The sequence below is a fragment of the Pantherophis guttatus genome, chromosome 5 (assembly GCF_059756535.1).
Source record: "Pantherophis guttatus breed Tessera chromosome 5, ASM5975653v1, whole genome shotgun sequence".
NCBI lineage: Eukaryota > Metazoa > Chordata > Lepidosauria > Squamata > Colubridae > Pantherophis > Pantherophis guttatus.
Genome location: NC_142067.1, coordinates 57,919,630 through 57,945,472, shown reverse-complemented (window position 1 = coordinate 57,945,472; position 25,843 = coordinate 57,919,630). Strand labels below are relative to the sequence as shown.

Here is a 25,843-nt window from a genome sequence, read left to right as displayed (position 1 = left end):
CTTTTCTTCTTCACTATTCAAAATCCCCGTTATTTTATAATAGGATAATAATAGGATTCACTAAATAGCCAAGAATCCCAGGATTCTCCTGGAAGACTTGCTATGTTACCCAAAACAAGGTGTAAGACAGCATGCAAGAATACTCAATTTAAACTCCTGTATCTTTCAACATTCAAGATCCTAGCAAATCTATTAAGTGAACAGTCCTTAGAATGATGTTCCACTAGCTTTGATAATTTACAGCTGCATTAAGGCCACTGGTAATCGAAATGAGCTGTTCATTTATTGAAAGTCTCTAATTGTGCTGGTTATATTTTAAAAAATGACATTTTGCCTTGTGTGATCATATAAAGCTCCTTTTTTTTTTGAATGGACACAGGTCATGAGCCATTACTACATTACATACTTAAATGGTTTGATATGCATTCCTTTAATGTCAAGTTTCATTCCAGAAAGAGTGCAATAAATGTTTGATGCATCAGGTTTCTATGCATTGATACTCAGAAGTAAACAGTTCTGAGTTTAATAGGATTTAATTCCAAATTAGCAAGCAAAAAATTGCATCCTTTTACCATTTCAGAAAACGAGACAACCAATGGTCCAAAATTTACCAATTCAAAAGTAATTGTGATCTGAATCGGAGCAGTGATGCTGCACTAAAACTTAAGCATTTTAATTGAGATTACCAAATATGCCAAATTTCAACTTCAACTCCATTTAAATTTTTCTAATCCTACGAAAGACTATCTTTTTCAGAAAGCAGATCAATCCTTCATGAAGATCTTTGTGAAACAGTAGGTGTAATGAACTTTTTCAAAAACTCACATTCAGTGAATGTTGGACATCCAATAATAAATCAGTAATATTGAAATTGGGACTGAAAGTTTTTTTTAAAAAACAATTAAACTACTATCCTAACCTCCCTCCCTCCCTTCCAAATGTGACACTGGGTGGCTAGCAACATGTAAAAATAACTAACAAAATCCTACAGTGGTCACCGAGAGTGAACCCAAAACAACAATCAACAAAAACCTCTCAACAGGCCATTTATGTAAATTCAAATTCATTTAAACTGGAACTTTCAGTATTTCCAAACATTCCAGGAATTAGTTATCCTTTCAGTAATCTGAATCCAATGTCATAAAATCTGAAATAACCCCACGTCAGCACTGTGATGCAATTAGATTCCAAAGGAGCAATATGCATGACTTAGATCACATCCTTTATATGGGCCTTGGAAGGCCAGAAATATATAATAACCTCAGTGGCATAATCAGGAAGAATGAAGCAGTGTTCCCAGTGATATTTAGCAATTGAGAAAATTGGTAAAAAATATAATGTCTTGAACTGGGGATTCTCCAGAGTGAGAACAATGAATCAATGGAATAGCTTGCTCCTAGAGAAATGGGTTTTCCAACATGGGAGGTTTTCAAAAATAAAACAACCATTTGACCGGGACTGGAATAACTCTTTATAAGATAACATTTTGCTTATATGATAACCTTTATCATGGCTACAGGAAAGGCAACTTTCCATGAAAGGAAGTAAAAAAATGACCTCAAGAGGTTCTGACATTAACAGAGGGAAAACAAAGTCTCCAGCTTGGAGGATGCTGTAAGAGAAAAATGTGCTAGACATTTTAGGAAATTATTAACTGATTTGAAGAGAACTACTTAATGAAGCAAAAAAAGGAGATGATGCAAGAAATCATATTATCGTATTTCCCGGCGTATAAGACAACTTTTTAACATGAAAATCTTCTCAAAAGTCGGGAGTCGTCTTATACGCCGGGTGTCATTCTCCTGTAACCAGGCAGACCAGCCGAAAGGCTCTGACGAGCCTTAAATGGCTCTGGCGATCCAAGCTCTAAGGATCCCAGTTGAGTTGCCTGCTAATCAGGCAACTCAGCTGGGATCGCCAGAGCCATGTAAAAGAAAACTTTTTTCCTTTCACATGGCTCTGGCGATCCAAGCTCTGACGATCAGCTAATCAGGCAACTCAGCTGGGATCGCCAGAGCCATGTAAAAGGAAAAAAGTTTTCCCCCTCCAGCTTGCTTACCTTAGCTGCTAGTCGCAACACTTGCCTTGCTTCGCTTGCCTGAATCCATTCCATCAGCAAGCAACTCCCTGCCTGCAATCAAGCAGGCAGGGAGTTGTGAACTTCAACTCCCAGAATTCTGGGAGTTGAAGTCTACAAGTGTTAAAGTTGCCAAGGTTGGAGACCCCTGTTCTATTGGGTAAGTTTTTTTCCCCTTTGGGATCTTTAAAAAAAATAGTTAATTGGGGTTTTTTTTAGTTGTTCTTTTTTAGACCTAGCCATTTAAAGTTTAGGAAGTTTTAAATTTAGCTTTCATATAAAAATAAAAATAAAATAAAATAATATTTGTGCAGCTTTCTGAGATTTAGTGTGTTTCTGTAGTGTTTCACTCTAACTACAGAAACACACAAAATCTCACAAAACTGTATGTGGAATTTTGTGTGTGTAAAGTGTGAAAGTTGTTTTTTTGGGCTTTTTGTGGCTGTGTGAGGTTCCTGCTTGTTGCAGGGGCCATTTTGGGTCTAGCACAGCTGCTTTTACATTGTGGGTGAGCCAGTTGATGTTTTTTAATTTTTATTTGGTGTCCATTGGAAGAGGGGTAGTCTTATACGGCGAGTATAGCCCAAACCCTATATTTTAACAGGAAAATTCGGGGGTCGTCTTATACGCCCAGTCGTCTTATACGCCAGAAAATATGGTATTAAAGAGAAAGCCATACTTTGCTGTTTTAAATGCACCAGAAGTTTATTTCAAAGTGAAATAAACTTGAGAGTGGAACACATGGATGCATGAAGTGGAAAATGGAGCTTCAATGGAGTCTTCAAAGATGGTCATTTATCAGAGATTCTTTGGTGGATCTATACTGAGTAAGAAAGACAAGATGACCTCTAAATTCTTTTCCAGATCTATGATTCTATTATGTTGCATGGGAAGATCCCAAGGAAATTCCATTTAGCTACATAAGAAATCCTTTTTGAAGGCTTCCAAGTAGCCATCAAAATCAGACATACTATATAAAACTGTGGAACTGACTCCTCCAAGCTGAAGGCAAAGGAAATCAAAGTCTAGGGAGAAAATTTGTCTCTGAAGAATGAAGAGGAGCTCAGGTCAGCTTGGAAGGCAAATGTATTCCTGATGGACAATACAGAGCAACAAAGCAAACTTAACCTGCTGAAGCCATCAAGTGTTTATGAGAATGCAGTTGATCCTTGCTAAGATTCAGTAGTAGAGAATGGGCGAAAACACATAAAATAGCAGATCTAGTTCAACAACAACAACAAAAATGTTACCAGGAGACTGAAGATTTTATCAGAACTCTGAAGATCCATTCTCCTCCAGCTTGACTTCACTGCTACAGATTAGAAACAGCCTGTATCCTATCTAAACAGATAAAACTTGGATTGTTTCATTGGGTTCTGATGAGAGGTACAAGATAACTCAATGGGATTATGAAAGTGCCAAGAAAACCAATTATTCTATTCTAGAAGGACTGCATTGCTTGGAATCAAATCAAAGAAAGATGCTCTTGAGGAAAAAAAAAACCACATGAGGTGACCCACTATAATCTTGGGGAACTTGAGATAAAAAAATGATCTTAGTTTTGATTATCTTAATGGATGAAGGGCTAGACTAAAATAATAGATTTAAGGGAAATCTATTTCAACTCTTCATTTCTGAAATGAATTCTTGTGTTTAAAAAGAAGGCAGTGAAAATTGAATAGTACAGATTGGAAATTCCATTAACAGTGAAACAGAGTAGGAGAATAGGATGAGGTCATTGTGAGGAGAAATTTGAGTCGGAGCTGGAATCAAGGAAATGACCCAGTATTTATCATTCTTTTTTTCCTTTTGCTCTTATTGGGATTGAGAGAGGAAGTTTTAGACTCTTAGAAGGTTTTAAACTTTGAACAGATTATTTTCTCAATGCCAATAATGGTGGAAAAGACCCTGCGGATTCTCTGTAGGTGATAGAGTATTTGACTGGTTACTTGAAGAAATGAGAAAGCTACAAGACAATTCTTGGGACATGGTATGAGGGACCAAGGAGACAACAGCAGCTTCAAAATCATTCACATTTAAAGCCCCCAAAGAATAACTGACAAATCAGAATTATTGCAAAAAACCTGTTTTACAAAGGCAAAAAAACATTGCTTGTAATCACCCACAGGGCATGTTTACTATTTCTGAACTGGCACTTCTGTTACAGAATCATAGGGGCCTTAAGGCTGTACTAAAACAGGATTTCTGTGTCCCAATGAACCAATCTAAAGAGTTTAGGGAAAAGTTGAAAGATTTAAGAAAAAAAGAGAAAAGAAGCCACAACTTATAATAAAATAGAAGGACGATCAATTCAAGGACCAATGTGTTAAAGTTATAGTATTTAAAACAAATGAAAGCTTTCAGTGAAAGCTATGTTTTGTTAGGTGGGTAGGGCTCAAGTCAAGTTCTAGAAATGGGGCTCTGTGCTAGTGCATATATGTATACAAGCAGTCCTTGACTTACAACCACAGAATTTCTACTGCTAAGCAAGACAGTTGTTAAGTGAGTTGTACTTGATTTTACAACTGTTTTAAAAATGATTGTTAAATGAATTATTGCAGTTGTTAAGTGAATCATGAAGAGAATCTAACTTCCCCCAGTGACTTTGCTTGTCAGAAACCATATGGGAAGGTCATAAATGGTGATTACATGACCCCAAGATGCTACAAACAATCATAAATATATGTTGGTTGTCAAGTGCCTGAATTTTGATCACATAACTGTGGGGATGCTGTGATGGTCATACGTGTGAGGACTGATTGTAAGTCACTTTTTCAGTGCTGTTATAACTTCAAATGGTTGCTAAACAAATGGTTTTAAGCTGAGGACTATTTGTACATGAATCACAAAGACTATGATGAAGAATTTGATTGTACTGTCATTAGATTAAACTCTTCAGAATTAACAGGATAGAACTGCTATCAAATGACTACTGTCAATTGATAAAAGTTTAACTGATACATGGTTAATAATTCTACAGGCTGAATGACTATCAAAGATAAGAATAACTTTTAAAGAAGCAGCACCTATGCAAGAAGCTTAGAAGAAGTAATAAAAAAAGCAGTAGTAGCAGCAGCTGGTTGAAAAATTTAGATAGTATTTACAAAAGAAGGATATCATGGCTACATGTATATAGTGTGTGGGCAGGTACAGGTATAGATAATAGGTATTGGTATCGGTATGTTTGGCTGTCAACAGATTAGTTATGAGATTTTAAAAAACAGACTTCATTGACTGTTCTAAATAAATCAAGCTTCACTGACAAGCAATATCCTATATAAAAAAGAAACAAACCCCTAGCTATGGTTTAGTACCACAGAAGGCATTGTATCTACACTTATGGACCCCAAAATATTGCAACCTGGATCTTAAACACGTATTCCACTAAAATGAGCCTTCAGTCATTTTACTGACTGATATGAAAATATTTGTATAGCGGCATATCCAAAGTTGCACAAAATTAATGCAATCCACAACACTCTCTTCCAAATCTGTCTTTACATATCTCAACACTCTTTGCAGCTTTCTGGAAGATTAAAGGGCCAATGGTATGCCAGTTTTCTATGGAAGCATGTTCCATTGAGCAGGGACCACCCCAAAAAGGAATCACTTCCTAGGTCCAGTCATATGACAACATTAAGGAAAGGAATCTGGAGAGTGCCTATGCTATCTGATCTGGTGAAAAGGGCACATACTCTCTGGGAGAGGCGGTTCCACAAGTAATCAACTCCTGCGCCATGGAGGGGTTTAAAAGTAATAACAACAGCCATTTTATTGTCTAAAATATATTTATGTTTTATTCCAAATATTTATATCTATCCTCAGTTTAAATGAAGCTTATAAAAATACGAAAACCACAAGTATCACTTCAATAAATAAAATACATAAAGTTAAATAAGAATAACAAAAAGCAGGATAAATATGCTATTTAAAATGCCTAGGAGACTATAAATGCTTTTGTAGACATATATATCAGAGACTAAAGATACTACATGAAAATCTTGGTTAACAACTGGCCTGTTTAGTGATTGTTCAAATGTATAACAGTGCTGGAAAATTGGTTTTATGGCTGGTCCCTGAACTTACGATGGTCACAGTGACCTGTGACCACCATTTAGGTTCTTCAGCCAGCTTCTGCTCAGCAAGTCAATGGAGAAGCTGGCAATAAAAAAATTGCAAGTTGTGGTCACATGATGTTTCCCTTTAACAACCATGGGTGATTCGCTTAATGGCCACAGTGGAACTAATGTCTTAAATCCAGCATGGTTGCATTTTACTTAACTATGTCATTTAGTGATTGAGGTCCTGGTCCCAACTGTGGTTGTTAAGTGACGACTACCTGTATTCTTAAAAACTGAGCCATTTTCCTTCAGCTGGGATTTGTCTAAGATTTGAATACCTGCTACAGATAATCCTTTTTGCCACATATTAATCTACCTTATAGATATATGCATTTTCAATATAAGGGTACATATGAATAGAACTAAGTAACGTACAATGTTTCTCTTAAAATTATATTTCAGAACTTACATCACATTGTAATGACATGCATGTAGGTATAAATGTCCTAGGCCAAGATACAGTTGTTTATCATACTTTTAAAATAAACTTGTGCCTTTTTAGTTATATTTTTTTCATTTTAAAAAAATTGAAATGGTAAGAAAAGTTTATGGCTACAGAAACTTTGGTCCTACCTGATACGATCCTTCTTGTTGATTGTAGGCAGCATCCAGGAATGGGTTGTGCTCGTCTGTCAGCCAATAAGATCGAGTCTGCCAAAGCTGTCAGACATGCCCTCTGCCAACTGTCTCCAGCTTTTGGCGATGGTTAAGGGACAGACTCGACATGGTCATAAAACACATACAAACACATGCGGACCTAGGGCCAGCCCTATACTAGGGTGGGACTGGATGCTGCCTACGATCAACGAGAAGGATCGTATCAGGTAGGACCAACGCTCCTTCTCCATCGTATTGTAGGCAGCATCCAGGAATGGGACATACCAAAGCGGTCGTGTCCTTAAGGATGGGCCTCAGTCTGGCCCGAGGTCCCCTCCCCTGCATGCATTCTCTGCAGTACTCTCCTACCAAATGCTGCCTCTGCAGAGGCATAGGAGTCCAACCTATAATTCCTAATAAAAGGGGACGGGGAGGACCAAGTGGCAGCCCTGCAAATCTCCTCCAGAGAGGCCTGAGTGGCCCATGCCGCACTTGTGGCCACACTCCTGATGGGAGTGTGCCGTAATATTCTTGGGCAATGGAAGGGCCTGTATCTGATATGCCTTGGCGATACACGCCCGAATCCAGCGGCCGAGGGTTGAGGGAGTGACCTTAGGTCCTAGGGTGGCCGGCTGAAAGGAGACGAAGAGCGACTCAGTCCTCCTGAATGAGGATGTACGCTTAATATAAATACGGAGCGCCCTTCGCACATCCAGTGTGTGCTACCTTCTCTCCAGTGAATGTCCTGGCTTGGGGCAGAAATCAGGGAGAACCAGCTCTTGGGCCGTGTGAAACCACGTATTCACTTTTGGGATAAAGGCCGGATTCAAATGCAACACCACCCGGTTAGGGTGAAACACACAAGGTCTGGCTTGATGGAAAGCACCGCCATCTTGGAGATCCTCCTGGCCGAGGTGATGGCGACCAGGAACACCACCTTGTAGGTCAAGAAGCGCAGAGTCGCTTCTCTCAGTGGTTCAAATGGGCCCCCGGTCAGTGCTTGCAGTACCGTTAACGTGCAGTACCCAAGTTGGGAAACGATGAACCACTGGAGGTCGCAGGTTCGTTGCTCCCCTGATGAACTTGTGTATCGATGGGTATTGCGCTAAAGACTCCAACCTCCCACAAGTTAACATTGACGACAAGGCAGCCAGTTGCCGATGGATGGTATTGAGTGAAAGACCCATGTTAAGCCCGACCTGTAGGAAACTGAGTATCTGGGGCACCGTCACCTCAGTCAGATTCCATCCGGACTGAGAACACCAGGAACAAAAGGCTTTTCAAGTGGCATCATAAATCCTGTTTGTGGAAGGTTGCCTGGAAGCCTGCATGATGACAATTACCTTGGAGGAGTAATTGTCTCGGATCAGAGCACTCCGCTCAAGCGCCAGGCGGTCAACTGGAACCACTGAGAGTCCAGGTGGACCAGTGCCCCCTGGCTGAGGGAGACTCTGCTCGACGGAATCCTCCAAGGGTTGTCCACCAATAGGGCAACCAGGTCGGCAAACCAAGGGCAGCGTGGCCAGTACGGGCCCAAGAGTAGAATCTCTGCCCATTCTACTAGACTTTTCCTGACAGCTTTGGGAATGAGGGGCAAGGGAGGAAAGGCATACAGAAACTCCCGTGGCCAGGCGCTCCGGAGCGCATCCACCCCTTCCGCCCCCGGAACTGCAAACCTGGTGAAATATCTTGGCAGTTGAGCGTTGTCCGGAATCGCAAAAAGATCCACGGTCGGTCGTCCGAAGCGCTCCATCAGCTTCTGAAACAAAGTCGGATGCAGGCACCACTTGGCATGGTCTATCATGGCCCTGCTGAGCCAATCCGCCTGCACATTGTCAGCCCCTGCAATTTGTTCCGCCCTCAGGGACATTTGAAGCTGCTCTGCCCAAAAACATAGGCTTTCCGCTTCCTTCATTAGGGTACCCCCGTCGGTTAACATGTGCCTTAGCGGCCACATTATCAGTTCGAATGAGGATGTGTTTGCCAGTTACCATGCCCTCAAAGTGCTGAAGAGCCAGATGTATCGCTCTAAGCTCCAGCCAATTTATATTATGGGACAAATCTGCTTGGGACCATTGACCCTTTGCGAACCTATCTAGGAGGTGTGCTCCCCAGTTAAAAAGGCTGGCATCTGTGGTCACCGTCACTGACTCAGGCTCCTTGAAGAGGGAACCCCTAGCCAGTGCGTCAGACTCCCACCACTGTAGGGAGTGGACTACCTCCCAGGAAAGCCTGACCTTATAAGGCAAGGTGCTCTTACCTGACCTCTGATATGGGAGGAGAAACCATTGGAGGGCCCTGGCATGGAAACGGGCCCAAGGCACAATGGAGATACAGGATACCATCTTCCCCAGCAGTTGCGAGAGAGTGGAAAGTGTCACGAGCTGGCTATTCCGGACCCTAGTTATCAGGTCCCATAGGCTCGCCTGCCTCTCCTAAGAGAGATACACCCTGCATTCCAAGGTGTCTATCTCCGCTCCCAAATGTAGCAACCGATTAGTTGATGTCAAGTGACTTTTGCTGACATTAATGGAGAAACCATGGTCTTGAAGCACTTGCCTAGTTATTTCTAGATCCCTGCGGGCCTGGTGCTCTGAGGTAGACTGTATCAATATATCGTCCAGATAACATTGGATGCACACGGGCACAGCCCTGATATGCGCCGCCAGGGCGGCGAGCAATTCTGCTACCGATAACCTCCCACCGGCCAATATGCTCCCACAGAGAGGGACTCCTCAGGGTGCCATCGGTCAAACAATGTCGACTGGCGACCCCCAGGGGGAGAGCCATCTCTCTGGGGGCACCTGCCCTCTGGAATGAATTGCCCCCGGAGATACGAATGATCCCTGACCTACGCGCCTTCTGCGTGCCCTCAAGACGTTATTGTTCCAACAAGCTGGGCTGGCCTAAACATGAATTTTAATGGTTGTTTTAGTTTTTTTAATAATATTGGGGCCAAATTATTTAATATATTTTTAAATTGCTTTTAAATTTTTTGTATATGTGTGATTTAGTTTTAGTGTTGGCTGTGCACCGCCCTGAGTCCTTAGGGAGAAGGGCGGTATAAATTTTTTAATAATAATAATAATAATAATAATAATAATAATAATAATTATTATTATTATTATTATTATTATTATTATTATTATTATTATTATTATTACTATTATTATTACTATTATTATTATTATTATTATTATTATTATTATTATTAAAGGCCCGAGGCGCTGATGACAAGCCAAAGGGCAAGGCCCTATACTGATAATGACGGGATTGATAACAGAAACACAAATATTGCCTATGATTAGAAGAAATTGGAATGTGTAAATAAGCCTCCGTGAGGTCAATCGAAGTGAGGAAGTCGCCCTCTCTGACGCCGGCCAAGATGGACTGAAGCGAATGCATTTTAAATCGCTTGTACACAATACCGCAGTTAAGTCCCTTAAGGTCCAAAATTGCCCTATACTCCCTCTGACGGTTTGGGGATTACAAAAAGGATGGAATAAAACCCAACCCGCATTGGGCCTCAGGAACTGGCTGAATGGCCTGGATATCCAGTAGGTGTTGTATAGCCGTCTCCATGAGCCCGCGTTTAACGCTGTTCCCTGAAATGGGGCAGCTAATGAAAAACCTCGGGGGTGTCAAGAGGAACTCCAAGGAGAGGCCGGAGCGGACCGTCTCCAGGACCCATGCATCCGTGGTTATGCTCTCCCATTGCCTAGCAAACATGAGCCGAGGTGGCGCAGTGGTTAGAGTGCAGTACTGCAGCTACTTCAGCTGACTGCTAGTTCAGCAGATCAGCGGATCAAATCTCACCAGCTCAAGGTTGACTCAGCCTTCCATCCTTCCAAGGTGGGTAAAATGAGGACCCAGATTGTTAGGGGGCAATATGCTATTTAGTATACTGTTTTTGGTGTAAGCCAAAGTGGGCGGCATAGAAATATGACTAATAAATAAATAAATAAACAATGCCAGGCATCCCCCAATGGGAGACCCGGACAGGGAATTATCATTGGCGCCTGAAAGGATGGCTCCCTCCCCTTCCAAAGGGCCATTTGGACGAGAATGGTCTAAACCTCCCTGCCCTATCAGGCTGAGGGTCCTGCCTCTGTTGGAAGGGGCACTGCAGCTGGGATAGCCCAAAGCCCCCCTCAGACCCAGGGAAACCCTGCCTGCGGAAATAAGGCGACGGGCAGGAATCTGCTCGCCTTGAAAGGGACAGAAGCACCTTACGTTTGTCCCAGGTCTCTATGAACAGTGGATCCAGCGCTTCCCTGATATGATGCTGTCCAGAGAAGAGGGCGGAGGCCAACCTCCACTTGTGCTTCACGTCCGCCTGCCATTGGCGGAGCCAGAGGAGCCGCCTGGAGGTGACATTGGACGCAATGGCTTTGGAAGCAAACCTTGTGGCGTTCAGTGTTGTGTCTGTGGAATATTCCAGGGCTGCCTGTAGCTTGTTCAAGTCCTGGTGGGACCTGGTATCCGCCAAAGGAAGTCTCTCCTGTAGTTTTTGAGCCAGATAAGCAATGCCCTGTTAAAATAAGAGGCAGAGGTGGATGCCTGAACAGCCCAGGCCACTGACTGGTGCGTCTTCTTTAATGACTGCTCCGACTGCTTATCTTCAGGTCCTCTGGGGCCTCAGGAAGGGTTGTGTGCGCAGTCAAAGCCGCTACAGGAGCATCTATGGAGGGCACCGACAGGATCAGTGAAAAGTCAGACTCAACATTATACAACCACTTGTCCAGCGAACCAGGGTTAGGCCCAGTCGCAGGTGCGGACCACTGGCATTTAACCACATCCATAAATAGACGAGGGGAGGGCACCACCTCCGTGACATTAACTGGCTCCAAAAACAAAGGACCGGAGGCTTAGATGGTCCTGCAACCGGCTTCCTAGAGGATGTGATGAAAGGCATGTTAGTGGCCTTCCGTGCCTTGTATAATAAGGATTTAAAAAGAGCAGGCTTGAAAAGCCCCAAAAAGGCTGGTTGCTCAGGCAGTGGCTCCTCATCCTCAGACAAATCCATGTCTCTGCCTGCATCCTCCCCAGAAATGGAGGAACGATGGGACTGGTAAGGGGAGCAATATCCCTGCAGTAGGGCAGACACCCCTGCCTCAACAGAGCCAGAATGACAAGCAGGCTGAACATTGCCAGCATATTGTAAGGGGACAGCCCTTGACACGTGTTGCCTACTGGCAAGCAAGGCTTTAGTAATTGCCTCAGAAATAATCTCCCCCATGTTGGGAGGAAACTGTGCTGCCTGAGTTTCAGGTATTAGCTGTCTATTGGGAGCCTCTGTACTAGCCTCTGTACTAGTAGGTCTAAGCCTGACAGGCTGTTGCCAGGCAGACGTACTCTGAGCTGGCTGGGGAGTTGAAAGCAGTGGAATCTCCCTGATGCTAGGCAGATCTATCTCCATTTGCTCAGTAGCGCCATCTGGCAACCATTGTAAAACAGGCTGGCTGTCAAACTCCTGCAGCTCCGATGGCTGGGAATCAAAGAGGCGGGAATTTGCATCCCTGACAAGGGACTTTTTTTTTTTTAATTGAAAAGTTTTACAGAAAAAAAAAGAAGATTTTTCCCCCCCAATGTTCCCCCCAGCGACTATTGAGGGACAGGCTGAGGGGGATCAATTTTCCTCAAGGCTTTTACGATCTCACGATCTATAGCCTTCTGCCTCCTGGCTGCATCCAATTCCGACGCCTTGGATGCCTTTTTGGAGCTGCCCTGGTGTTTGTCTGACTTTGCCAGGGTTTTTCTGCCAAGGGGCTTCTGTCTCGATGGCCCTGCCAGCCATCGGAACAGGTGGAAGAGGAGCTGGCGCCATGACAGCCGCAACACCCTCTGAGCGCTTGGCAACAGGTGTGGCTTCATCAGTCATTTTAAAGTAGCAGCCCGGCAATTTAGCACTGCTGCAAGAAGCGCAGCAAAAATCCCCTCGCGCTGTCAATTAGAGTATGCTCGGGACCGAGCAGGAACTCAGAAGCCTCCTTTTTACTCCCAAAGGCGAGGGCAGGCTATATGGGCAGCTGCCCAGCACTGGACTCACTAACAGAAGGATCGTGCACTTCTTCGGCTGTCAACCAGGCTCCATGAGCCGAAACCAGGCAGCCGGTCAAAAAAGGGTCCAGCGCAGCCCGATGGAGTCAGCGGCAATAGGGAAACCCACACATGCTGCCCAGCCAGGAATTTGACTTCTGGCTTGCCGGTGACTAAGTCACGGCCTTCGGCGGTATCAGGCAAAGCCCTTCACGCCGGAAAAGCCGGCTCTACCAGCTGAAGCCGGGAGCAGGCAATCCACACAGCAGTCTTCAATCAACAAACGACAATCAGTCTAAGTAAAGAAAAACTAAATCTAAAGGGAAAGGCAGCTATCCAAGAATGGATCAGAGCTAAAAACCACATCTGTCTTAGCCAAGACCAAGTCAAAAGCTGGGGACAGTTGGCAGAGGGCATGTCTGACAGCTTTGACAGACTCAGTCTTATTGGCTGACAGACGAGCACAACCCATTCCTGGATGCTGCCTACAATACAGTGGAGAAAGCTAGATTTAGTACCTTATTTTGCACATCAATTTTAGGCTATCATTTGCATAATAAAGAACTTGGCAACAGAATTCTATATTCCTCTTATATCTAAACACAGAGCAGTAAAGAATTTTATATGATCTAACTTTAATTGAACAAATCCATCATCATGTTTTGATATTATGTAATGCTGCACAATAATCTTAATTATATATGTGAACTTGAATATTTTTAGAATAAAAATAATATTTCCATTTGATTTATTCTTCAAAATGAAACAGCTTTGTTTAAAAAAATGTTTTAAGAGACGCAGTTCTCTGTTCAATTTTCATTTAAATGTTTGACATCCATATATGTAAGGGTGGGTTCTAAATTTTTTTACTATGGTTCTGTGAGCGTGGCTTATTTTGTGGGCATGGCTTGATGGTCATATGACATTTATTTAGGATTTAGCAGAGGTACTGGTCTATCAGGCTTTTAACTGCTTGCAGAGCTGTACCAATCTACCCATTTATTTTTGCAGGCACTGGTCTACCCATTTATTTTTGCAGGCACTGATCTACTCATGTATTTTTGCAGGCACCGGTCTACTCATTTGTTTTCTTTTAACACTGATCAGCTGTAGGGCAGCCCTTTGAAGCCCCGCGGCAAGGGTTTAAACAGTTTTTTTCCCTCTAGCCATCAGCTGGGATTCAAGAGGCAGCAATAGATTGGGGGTGGGGCCAAATAAAAGGTAAGAATAACATGGGGGGTGGGGGGACAGGAGGGGCAGAACCGGTTTGATGACGTCATATCATCACCGCGACCGGCTCGGCAGAACTAGGAGGAACCCACCACCGCATATATGGATACATATCTCTTCATGTTATTTTCTGTCAGGGTAAACAATATTATGTAAAACACAGAATGGAAGAAAGAAATAGTAAATTGATATGATTAAAGGGATGAAATAAGAAAAGGAAATACTATTAGATCTAGGTTACGCCAATACTATTCACTATATTGCACTGTTATCATTGTAAACATCCTTGTCTCTACCATGTTTATCCATTGCTTCATTCATTGCAGTTTTTTTAAGTTCTCATTTTGTCTTTTTGAGGATCATATGAACTCCATCCAAGTGTGATCTTCTCAATCTTCACCATACTCTTCATCCAGGGACCCTTTCTTCCTAGATTTGTTTTACAATTGAATCCTCGTTGCCTTTTTCTATCTAACCAATCACATCAACATAGGTTTTGTACTAGTCATTCATTTTTGTATGACTTCAGCAACTATTTATTCTTGATCCTCTTATTTTACCACACATGTTTCTGGAGTACCACTTTCTCACTCTATTTGTTACTTTTATATTTCTCCTAAAATACCTAATTCTGATTTCCATAAAACAAAGCAGAAAGAGGCCATTTGTGCTTCTTTTAAAAATATTCATACCACATAACCAATCATATACAGGTAATCCTTGATTTACAACAGTTCATCCAAAGTTTGAAGTTACAAAACTGAAAAAAGTGACTTATGACCATTTTTTACACTTATGACCATCGCAGCATCCCCATGGTCATGTGATCAAAATTCAGATGCTGTGTCATATTTATGATGGTTGCAGTGTCCCAGGGTCATGTGATATACGCTTTTGCGACCTTCTGACAACGAAAGTCAATGGGGAAGCCAAATTCACTTTACAACTATGTTACTAACATAACAATTGCAGTGATTCATTTAACAAGCATGGCAACAATAAATAAAATGGGGCAAAACAGCAGCAGAAATTTTGGGCTCGATTTTGGTAATAAGTCGAGGAATACCTATACTAACTTTTTCTACCAACATTTGGATATCTTAAAGTTTCTCCATTCATTTTCCCATATTTAATCAAATTCTACCAAAATTCATTGAATTGTCTATTTATCCTTTGATGTTTGATATTGAATAGCACTATTGAAGTGTAGTAAGAGTAACATTGAGAGGGCAGCAATCTTTAGATGAACATACTGTCCTCCCATCTCAAGGATAAGAGTGTGTGTCAAGGCAGTGTGGATAGACCAGTGATGACTAATCTTTTTGCCGTCGCGTGCCAAAAGCAGGGGGAGCGCAGGGGGTTGTGCGCACACGTGCCCACACCCATAATTCAATGCATCCCGCGCATGTGCGCGCACTCCCCCCACACTCCACACGCTTTGGGCACATGATGGCCCGGTGGGCCCGTTTTTTGCCCTCCCCAGGCTCCAGAGGCTTTCTAGGAGCCCTGGGGAGGGCGAAAACTGCCTTTCCCCCCCCGGAGGCCCTCCAGAGGCTGGAAACAGCCTGTTTCCATACTTTGGGTAGGCCTGGAAGGCCCGAAAATCAGCTGGCCGGCACGCACATGTACACTGGAGCTGAGGTAGGGCAACGCTTGTTTACCCACAGATATGGCTCCACGTGCCACCTGTGGCACACGTGTCATAGGTTCGCCATCACGGGGATAGACCCTAAGCCTTGTGAAGAGAATTTTTAACTTTTTGAGAAAAGGGAGGCAGGATATAACAACACTCCTCAAATATTTAGAACATCAACAATGATATTGCAAGAAAAGGTCCAAACTTTTTTATTCCAGAGTTGCAGGACAAAAAAAATTGATCTATACAAGTAGCCCTCGACTTATAACAATTCATTTAGTGACCATTCAATGGCACTGAAAAAAATAACTTATGACCATTCTCAACTCTTACAACTGTTGCAGCATCCTCATGGTGACCTGATCAAAATTCAGATGGTTGCAGTGTCCTGGGGTTATGTGATCACCTTTTGTGACTTTCTGTCAAGCAAAATCAATGGGGAAGCCAGATTCACTTAACAACTGTGTTACTAACTTATCATTTCAGGATTCACTTCACAACTGTAGCAAGCAAGGTCATAAAATGGAGTAAAAGTCACTTAACAAATGTCTCACTTAGCAACAGAAATGTTGGGCTTAATTGTGGTCGTAAGTCAAGGACTACCATATTACAGAATTCAGATTCCAACCAAATGTTAGAAAAAACTTTGTAACAGTGGAACCAGGGAAGTATACTCTCCTTTACTGCATGTGTCTGTCTGGATGCTGGGCAACCAGGTTCTGGAATGCTTTAATTTGCATTCCTGTACTAAGCAGAGGTTACATTCCATATTCTAAGTGGTTCCTACCAACTCTATTACCGCACACTTGACATTCAGGTCAAGGATGGCCCTAAATTTCTATTCTTCCAGAAACCTATCCCCACATTCAGCTAAACTTTAAGGACTCCCATGCTGCTAGATATATTATTTTATTTTAGATGAAAAAAAAGTCAGTTATATACTGAAGATTAGCATGCTGCAAAGTAGAAATTCAAGTTTTATATATATGTCAGCGCCAGGAAATCATTAGTTGTTTCCTTCCACCCTTTTAAAATAAAGACTCTTATCTATCCTTTTCCTAGCTCCAAAAGAAGAAATTATCTGCTCAGTGTTTATTTGACTACTTTTTCTGGTCTGAAGAGCACTGGTTTCCATCTTGCCAACAGGTTTTACAGCAGTTCTATGAGTAGTAATGCTGCCTAATATTTCCTTCAAAAATCATTCCTTGATTATACAGTCAGCTGTTACATTCCTTATTGTTTGTTTGTAGTTACCAAAATTACCACGATTACATAGATAATTAATAACAGAATGGGGAAAAAATTAAACAAAACAGTTTGTGGATGTTGGAATTCAGGGGTGCTTCCTATAGTTCATAGGACAGCCTACTTATGGTGATCACCACCCATCATCACACATCCAAAGAATGAACCTGTCCTATGATTTCCTGCCTGTTCCTACCCCCTCTGTGTTACATAAACTGTAGCATTTCAAAGAGTACTCCGAAGAACTTTTAACAGAGAAAAAAAAAAAAGCTTGACAAACAATTCAAAATTCTGTGCATTTCTAAAACACTTTACAGTTTCTTGGACAGATATTCCTGAACTATATTCGCAAGTAAAAATACTTTTGCCCAGCTGAAGCAGAATTAAAGATATAAGACATTTCCTTCTATTTCATCCAAAAGATTCCTCTAATGAGTGCCAACATGAAAAAAAGAAAATCCATATAAAATTATTAGCTACTATACTAAATCATATCAGTTATAAACACAGTGTTCAAAACCTATGTGACCCCAATCTTTTAAAGCAATTACTGAGCAAAATGCTACAGTACTTACCAATATAAGTAATAGGAAAGAGCCAGGACAATCAGCATTGAACAAACACCTGTTAACAAAAATATTCCTGATCGGTTTGTCAGCATATTTTAAATATATTTTTCGTTTTCCAGATAATGGCAAGGAAAAAGCAATTTAGTAGTCCTTGTTTGAAGAACAAATCTTCCTTGACATGAAAGAAGGATTATGTTGACAAGAACATGGAGTAGGAAATCTGGAAACACTGCGGCCACTAAAACTGCCTTCTCAGAAACAGTCTATTCTCCCAGCACCATTTCTTTTCTCAATAGGATTATTGTTAAACAATCCAAATATTTAAATAAAATTTAAAGAACCACAATAAAAGTAAAGAAAAACATAAAGACCTTACTATAAATGTTACAGTCAGCACTGATATATTGAGTCACTGACATAATCCAATAATGGTCTTAAGGAAAACTGCAATGCAAAGCTTCACAATATCTTGTGTTGCACAAGGGGGGGGGGGGACAGAAAAGGATAAGATAATGGAGTGGTGTACATATGGACATTTTTATAATTTACTCATGATTTAAAAAAAATCTAGAGTGTACTTTTAAATTTATACTATGCTTTTTGTTACAAACATTTGCATTTATAAACACAGTAAAAACAGGAACAATTATTACTTTAAAATAGATTCATAAAAGAAACATGTACAACATTAACAAAATTAAGGCTTTGGAAGAAAAACAGGAGAAATCATTTTTAAAATAGACAAACTATTATTGTCTAATAGCTACTAATAGCTCAAACAATACAAGTCTGTTGGCTAAAATACATATATATGGATACAGTTCACATAACTACCTCAATTACTGTATTTATGTGTATTTATTTGTATGGCATGCACCCATTGTGCAAAGCTTTAAATTAGTTATTTAATCTGTAGCATCAATTCAATCAGAGAGATACGGAAGTGATTCAGAGAAACACTGAACTTTCTGCCTTTGTAGGTTCAGAATATTGCAGCTTTCCCTCTGTATATCATGACCTTGCAGGGCTGGGGGGTGAGCCAGGTGATGGCTCTTAGATAGTGACATGAGCAGCTAACTAATGACTTTTATCATTTTCACAAACTCTGATTATCTGCAGGCTTAGAGGGAAGAGTTGAACTGCTTGTTCAACTCTTTCTCCTAAATTTCTTTAGGCAACCTGATCTGGAGGATAAGAAGCAAAAAGAGAGATTTATTCTACTGCTCTTTTTCAGTTTGTGCTCAATCATAAAAACACTTGTGATGTACTTGTGATGAAGAAAGCCCACAATTTCAATCTTCAAGAAAAGAAAGATCTTGCCAATCTGCAAGGAAAGTTCTTCAGGAATCCTTAGGAGGCACTCATAATTAGTAAAAACCAAATCCATGTTGGCCCACAAGGAAAAAAATATCAATATTCACTGTATAACTGGCATGCTAGCACAGAAATGTATAAGCTTCTGAGTTTTTTATTAAATTTTTATGCTGTCCATCTCACTGATACAGCTACTCTGGGTGGCTTATGGTATGATAAAAAGTAAAAAAAAAAAAAAAAAGTCCTACAGGACAATTAAATAGAAAAGCTAAAAATCAATACAATGGGATCTTCTCTATCCAGTCAGCCACCATAATGGAGCAGGCTTCTGTTGCGAGCACAGGCTAGTTCTGCAGAATGCTTTACCAAGCAAGATGGAACACACACAAGATGAAGAACCCAGAAAGTGCAGCAATTTGTCCACAGTGATTAAACTATGAGATCTTCTGTTTAATCCAGATGGAGATTATAGATTGAATGCTGCACTGATACTGATCCAGATATACCAATAAACATTATTCACCATGCTGAAAAGAAGCCGAATTCTAATTCCAGTCTATATAATGTTAAAATTATGTTTCTGAAGCTGTATTAAATCTACAAAATAAGCAAAATGAGACAGGATGTGTTACTTCAAAATTCTCAATGCCTGACTTAGGAAGGACACACACAGCCTATTAATTTCACTGAGATCTATGTCCATACCTTATACTAAAAAAAAGAGGCACATATCCAAAAAGAAAAACATTTATAGTTCTGATTATTTAACACAGTTCCACAATACCAACTTTTTTTTTTGAAATATTTATTTATTTATTTTTAAACATCTTAAACATAAAATACATCTTTTAAGGGCAAAGATTTGGTCCAGTATTGAATAAGTACAGTTGCTCACACTTCTTTAACCAATTTGATTCCAAATTTCATCCATTTACATCTTTAAAAAGTAAATCAAATCAACAATTTTTTTTATCATACATTCTAACATCTTATTCTAAACATTTAGCATTCTATTGTATCACCATAAATCTTAAATCCCAAATAAACAAAGCTCCTTTTTATATACAATCTTCCATTTCCAAATAAACACCATCTTAATTTTTTTCCATTTTATCAATCAGAGTTCCATATAAGTTCCTTAATCATAAGACCCATTTCATCAAATCTATGTTTTAACCTCTATGGAATTACAATTTCCTTTATCTTGTCATGAAATACATTTTACATAGAATCACTTCAAGATCAGTTCACATTATCACTCATTCCACGTTTCCATCCATAATTTTATCTAGTTCCCAGCCTACTTAATTTTAATTGTTTGTTTTCCAGCGTATTCTCCATTACTCCTAGATCTATTATCTTGCTGGTTCACAACTGAATTAGTTGTTTTCCAGCGTATTCTCCTCCACACCTCTCGCTGATTACCAGCATATTCTCCACCACTCCTAAATCTATCATTTAGCTGGTTCACAGCAAACTGTTTTCCCGCATAATCTCCTCCACTCCTAAATCTATTTGTCACTGATTACCAGCATGCTTTCCTCCACTCCTAACTCTTAATTAGGCTGGTTCGCAGCATTTTGTTTCAACTGTTCTTCAGCATAGTATCCTCCACTCCTTCCACTAATTGCAGCATAATCTCCTCCACTCCCAAATCTGTTATCGTTAATTACCAGCATGCTTTCCTCCACTCCTACTTCTATTATTTTAGCTGTTTATTTTAACTAATTCACAGCCTATTACATAAATTACTTTTCTAACATATTCTCCTCCATATCTCCCACCAATTTAAAATAGAAACATGTTGCAGCAAATATCTTCTCACATATTATCTCTTAAATTATAAATTTCCCTTAAATTCATCACATTTCATATATACTTATTTTTCTATGAGAACGTTTTTATCCATCTTAAAATCAATTTTCTCTAGTTGTTAAATTTGTGAATAACTCCTATTAATATTCAAAATTCATTTAAACATTTAAAACATATTATCATTTAATCATTTATGTTCTTGTTTCATGACCAGATTAATATATGTATATTTATATAGTCAAATTTAAAAGGAATGAAAATAAAAAGTAAAAAAAAAAAGAAATAAAAAACAGAGGGAGAGAGAAGAAAGAAAAAGGGAGTAAAGAGAAAAAGAAAGAGCAAAAAGAAAACAAGATTTTAAAGAAGGGGGGGGGAAATACCTCCTATCAGTATTCAAACTTCATTTAAGCATTTAATCATTACATTTTCATGTTTAATCAAAATATTTTATTTTTCTTGTCTCACAACCAACTATATTCTATTTCTTCTTTTTCCCATCTGTCTAAAGCTGTTCCTTTTCAAGTTCAATGTTATCAGAATTAAAAACTCTATAAAGTTTTGGTCTTTGTAGCATTTATTCCATATATGGTATCATCGTCCCTTCTTTTTATTGCCACACCCTTTCCTTTCGTTGCTGCGCCTGCTAATTCAATTTTAAATGTTCCATTTTATTTCTTCTTTCTTTTCCTCAATAAAGCCACCAAAAGGCAGATTAGGAATCCCCAGAGTCAAGCCTCCTTGGTTGTTTTCAAAGTAATCCAGTTTAAGTGGCTAAATACATTGTTTCTCTTTCAAGTCAAAAGCAATCCACATTTTAGATTTTCACTTCGTCACGGCAATCCTCCATTTTATCCATTATATAATTGTCTGCTTGTCGTTTCTTTTCCTCTCCCCTCCTGCTTATTGCCTCTTCCCTCTTTCTCTCTTCAAAAGTAATCCATTCCACTTTTAAAAAGTTTCAAAGTTTTATAGCTTTAGAGCAAACAGTCATTCCAAATCGGTCAGTAATAAAAATAACTCCTTAATGGGTCTTTTCCTCCTGTTAATTGCTTTAATAAGTCTTCTTGCCCCAATAGTCCGTAGCCACTGTTTAAGGCTAGGGGCTCACTTGTATAAATCCATATTTCGAGCGCTGTTCCTGCCTGGGTTAGGTCTCACTTACCCGGCTTCCAAACTCTTTGCTCTTTTTTCCTCTTTCTTCCTCCTGCACAATGCTTCTCTGGTTGGCCCCGGATTCAAGGCAGCCGCCATGTCTGCCGTTCCCCTGTTGCCGGCGCAGAGAGCTTCCTCCGGCCCCGAAGAACCTGCCCATTCCTCTCAGCCAGGTCCCTCTCTTTCCCTCTGTCCCTCCCGGACAGGGTAGGTCCACAGACCTATCGGCGACAGCTCGACAGTCGGGGATTCCGTGGGGCTCATCAGAGCCCCATTTCCCTGATAGGATCGCCGTGGTGCCAACCGGAAGTCACAATACCAACTTTGATTAATAGAAATAAGGAATTAAAATATAAAAGGGCTATTAATATGCACTGGATTATGTATCAGATATGTATTAAAATTTTAGAATGTGATAAAATAACCAATTGTAATTATATTGGGTTCCTACTGAATTATTCAAAATGCTTTGACTTCCCAATATTAAGACTACAAAGAGCACCTCACTTGTCCTGGGGGAATTTGACAGGAAAAAATGTGGGGAACAACTAATATAATTATGAATATAAGTTATGTAATCAGGGAGTGTGAGGTGGCTACAAATGCGGTTGCAAAAGACAGCTAAACAATGGTTAAGCCATATGTCCTTCTCCTCTCTCATATCAATCTCTTCTCAATAGGAAAGGCCTGATGGAAAAAATATGAGTTTAGATGTGCACTTTTAAGGTCTTCCCATTCAACACAAACAGCTCCAAATGGAGGCCTAGTGTTAGAATCCATAGATACCTCTCTATCCTTCAATCCCTCTACCATTCTACCATAGAATCCCTCTCTATCCTTCAAAAGGCTACATTTCCATTTCTAACTTGGCATAGTGGACCAACAAGTGTGAAGCTGGTGTGAAAACACTAAAGAACAATTAACATCAGCTTGTTCTCTGGAATATAAAGCTAGTAAAAAGTAGGAGGGCTAAAAAAGATAATTAAGCAAACACAGTATGTAGCTGTTAATGTATTACTTCTGTCTCCTTTAAGCACAAAAGCTTTCCAGTAGTTTTTAAAATATTATCATACACTCAACTACTCTTGTTTATTTTATGTAATATAATCCTGTATCGTAATCCTTTAATGCAGATGTGATCCTCTTGGCTGGTGCCAAAGGCTATTTGCATGTCATTTTCATTAACATGGTAAATGCCAAAGATCAGAAGATGCACCTGTCCCTATTAGCTGGCATTATTGACTTATACCAGTTCTGGAAATAGATCAACTTTAAAGGACTTGCAAAGCAGACAGATGGGCAAGCTGGGTTTTTTTATCTTCTTTTTTAGTTATTGCTCTTGAATATTTTCTCAAACATTTTCAAATGCATCAGCAATGTAAGAAACAGCTCTCAGTTTTGGAATATAAAGAATAAATTAGATTTTTGAAAACTGCATAGAAAAACTATTTACATATTTCTGAATTAATGACAGTCTTGCTTAAAAAATCTGTGTTTGGGAGGCTGAATGCATCATGACTTTTACTCTTGAAGTATGTAATAGTTCCCAAAATGCTCTATAGTTCAAGGTGACTTTGCAAAAAATTTTAAAATGTAGAAGTGGTGAAAAATAAAAGAATAATAATACAGATAATCCTAGATTTATGACCATTTATTTAATTTAGATTTAAAATTATGACAGCCTCAGAAAAAGTGATTTATGACCTCTACTCTCAGTTATGATGTTGCATTACTCTATGGTCAGTAACGAGCTCCAATTTACAGCTGGTTGCAGTATCCTGCAATCATGTGATGGTGATCTGTAACTTTTTTTGCTGGGAAAAAGCAAAATTTCTGGCTAAAAGTGCCCATTGAGGAAACTGGTGATTTAACAACCTGTAATTTGCTTAATGAATGCCATAAAAATTGTTGTAAAATCGAGTCCCACTAGACTTATGACAGAAATTCTGGTCCCAACTGTGGTCATTAGACTACCTATTATCTTTTTCTACCTTTCTGGTTTGCAATATGATTTACTGCAATTAGTAACATCTAGATCAGTGATTGGTTTTGGCCATCTATATCTTGATATAGAGAAACGGTATTTTGATTTCCTGAGTCATTTAATTCAGAAAATATTAATAACTACTATACTGATGATTCTCTCAGCCAACAAATATTTGCCAATTTCAATATTTTTTATCAAGGACTTTGAAAATACAGGATATTTTCAGTTAGAAGACGCCCAATAACATAGAAGATTTTGTGCAATTATTCTATTGTTACTTTAATAATTTTCCCGGATAAAAGCAGTAATAGAAATAATGCAGTAAAATTTATAAATGGTGCTTGACCTCCATGTAGTTTTCTGAACAAAGGAGAATAATTTCTCAAGAAAAGCCTTTTCTTAAAGCACGAACACAAAAGGATGTTCCTGTCAGAATAAACTATGAGGTGGGGAAAGCAGTGGTCCTTTTCACAGCTCTAACACAGCTCTGACCAGCTTGGAGGAATATTGGGAGTTGTAATTCAACAACCTGGTGGGCCACAGAATTCCTGTCACTGATATAATAATTTAATTAATGATCATATTTGGTCCAAGCAAATTGATCATTAAACACACTGCCATTGCTTCATAATCATTTCAATGAAAGGCATTTCCCAGTCTGTTGGTAAAAATACGCTGGTAGAATGAATGTTCTGTCCTGAATATATAATTGCTTGGATAAGACCAAGGGACAAGTATTATTCTAAGTTAATACAACTAGGATCATATAGACTCAGATCAAGCTGCAGCAACAAATCTCTACTGCAATATTTATTTTTATAATAGTTCTCTAGGGATCTATTTGAGATTGTGTTTACCTCTGTTAAAGGAACACCCTCATGGGAAACAGATACCACTGCTGAGATTGTAGTGCATTTTCCTTATTTTTTTAAGCAATGAGAATATCAGAATTCTTATGTGCTGCTTCCTTTGTTAAACCAGATTTATTTTAAAATTTTAAATATTATTTGTGCAAACTATCCAACACAATGTTTTTCACAATTATATATTGAGATAATATTAGCCAAATTTCGTAACTTGATTCTGTGAAGATTTCATAGGATTTCAAAGGGTTAAACAATCTGTTTAAAAACCATATACACATTGATATTGCTTAGCCACTTCAAATATTTTATATGCCGTAACTTCTCCACACTCCAAAAAGCGTACCAGTCACTGATTGAGAGGCATCTTCTATATTCTGTTATATGCTTTAATCCAAAACTATATACTGTTCTTTATACGTAATAGCCCTCCTCAAAGGACCCAAGTAGTGTATCTTCTGAAGGTCTGTGTACACTGATATTGCCATAAGGATAGCTAATGAAGAAGTGGATCTGCACATAAACGTGTGTGGAGGCAGGCTGGGATGGCTACTAATAAGCACATGCCCATTTCTCGTTTTGTTATATGATTCAATGTTACATTGTTTCCAATATAACATCACTTTATTCCTTAAAATTCTTTTAAAATGTTGACGGGCATTTCCCTGTCCTAGAAGATCCGCACCTACATTGTAATTTACTACCTTACTTTCCTTATTAGTGATCTGCCCATTTAGACATATTGGGAAAGGATCTTTACTTGCTCAACAGCAGCAACAATCAATAGAGCATGGGGGCAATTTAAAGAGTAAATAGGGTGCATGCCATCTCAAATAATACACTGAAAGTAGGCAAATAAACAAGGTCAAAAATCCTGTACAATCAGAAAAAAAAATAATCTTCATGATTTAGTTCAGGGCTCAAGACAAAGAGTAATGCTAGCAAGTAAACTCCAGAAAATCCAACAAGTTGTGTTCAGGTCTACAAAAGCATCAGGCTTTCTAAAAAATATGACTGTAAAAGAAGTTGTCAAATAAACACTTTACTGGAAGTTTCTGGCCCCACACAAGGACTGCTGGTATTACTCTCTTTTTTTTTCATCCGAAGCATTTCTTCCTAGCACTTTGGCATTTTACTGCAGTGGTTGATGCTTTCACCAGCTTGTAGGTATGTGCCAATGTTGGGTTCAGACTTCAGA

General features: G+C 39.6%; 1 protein-coding gene across 8 annotated transcripts in view; it reads right to left on the bottom strand.

Moving 5' to 3' along the window:
- The window catches only part of AGPAT3 (1-acylglycerol-3-phosphate O-acyltransferase 3), a 136,856-nt gene that overhangs the window by 55,627 nt on the left and 55,386 nt on the right, over nt 1–25,843 (bottom strand). For 2 of the 8 annotated variants that reach the window (XM_087871260.1, XM_087871261.1), the window contains exon 3: nt 17,521–17,569. The exons of the other annotated variants lie outside the window; for them this stretch is intronic. The gene's annotated coding sequence lies outside the window, so the exon portion shown is untranslated. The remainder of the gene's footprint in view (nt 1–17,520; nt 17,570–25,843) is intronic. 8 annotated transcript variants of the gene reach the window in all.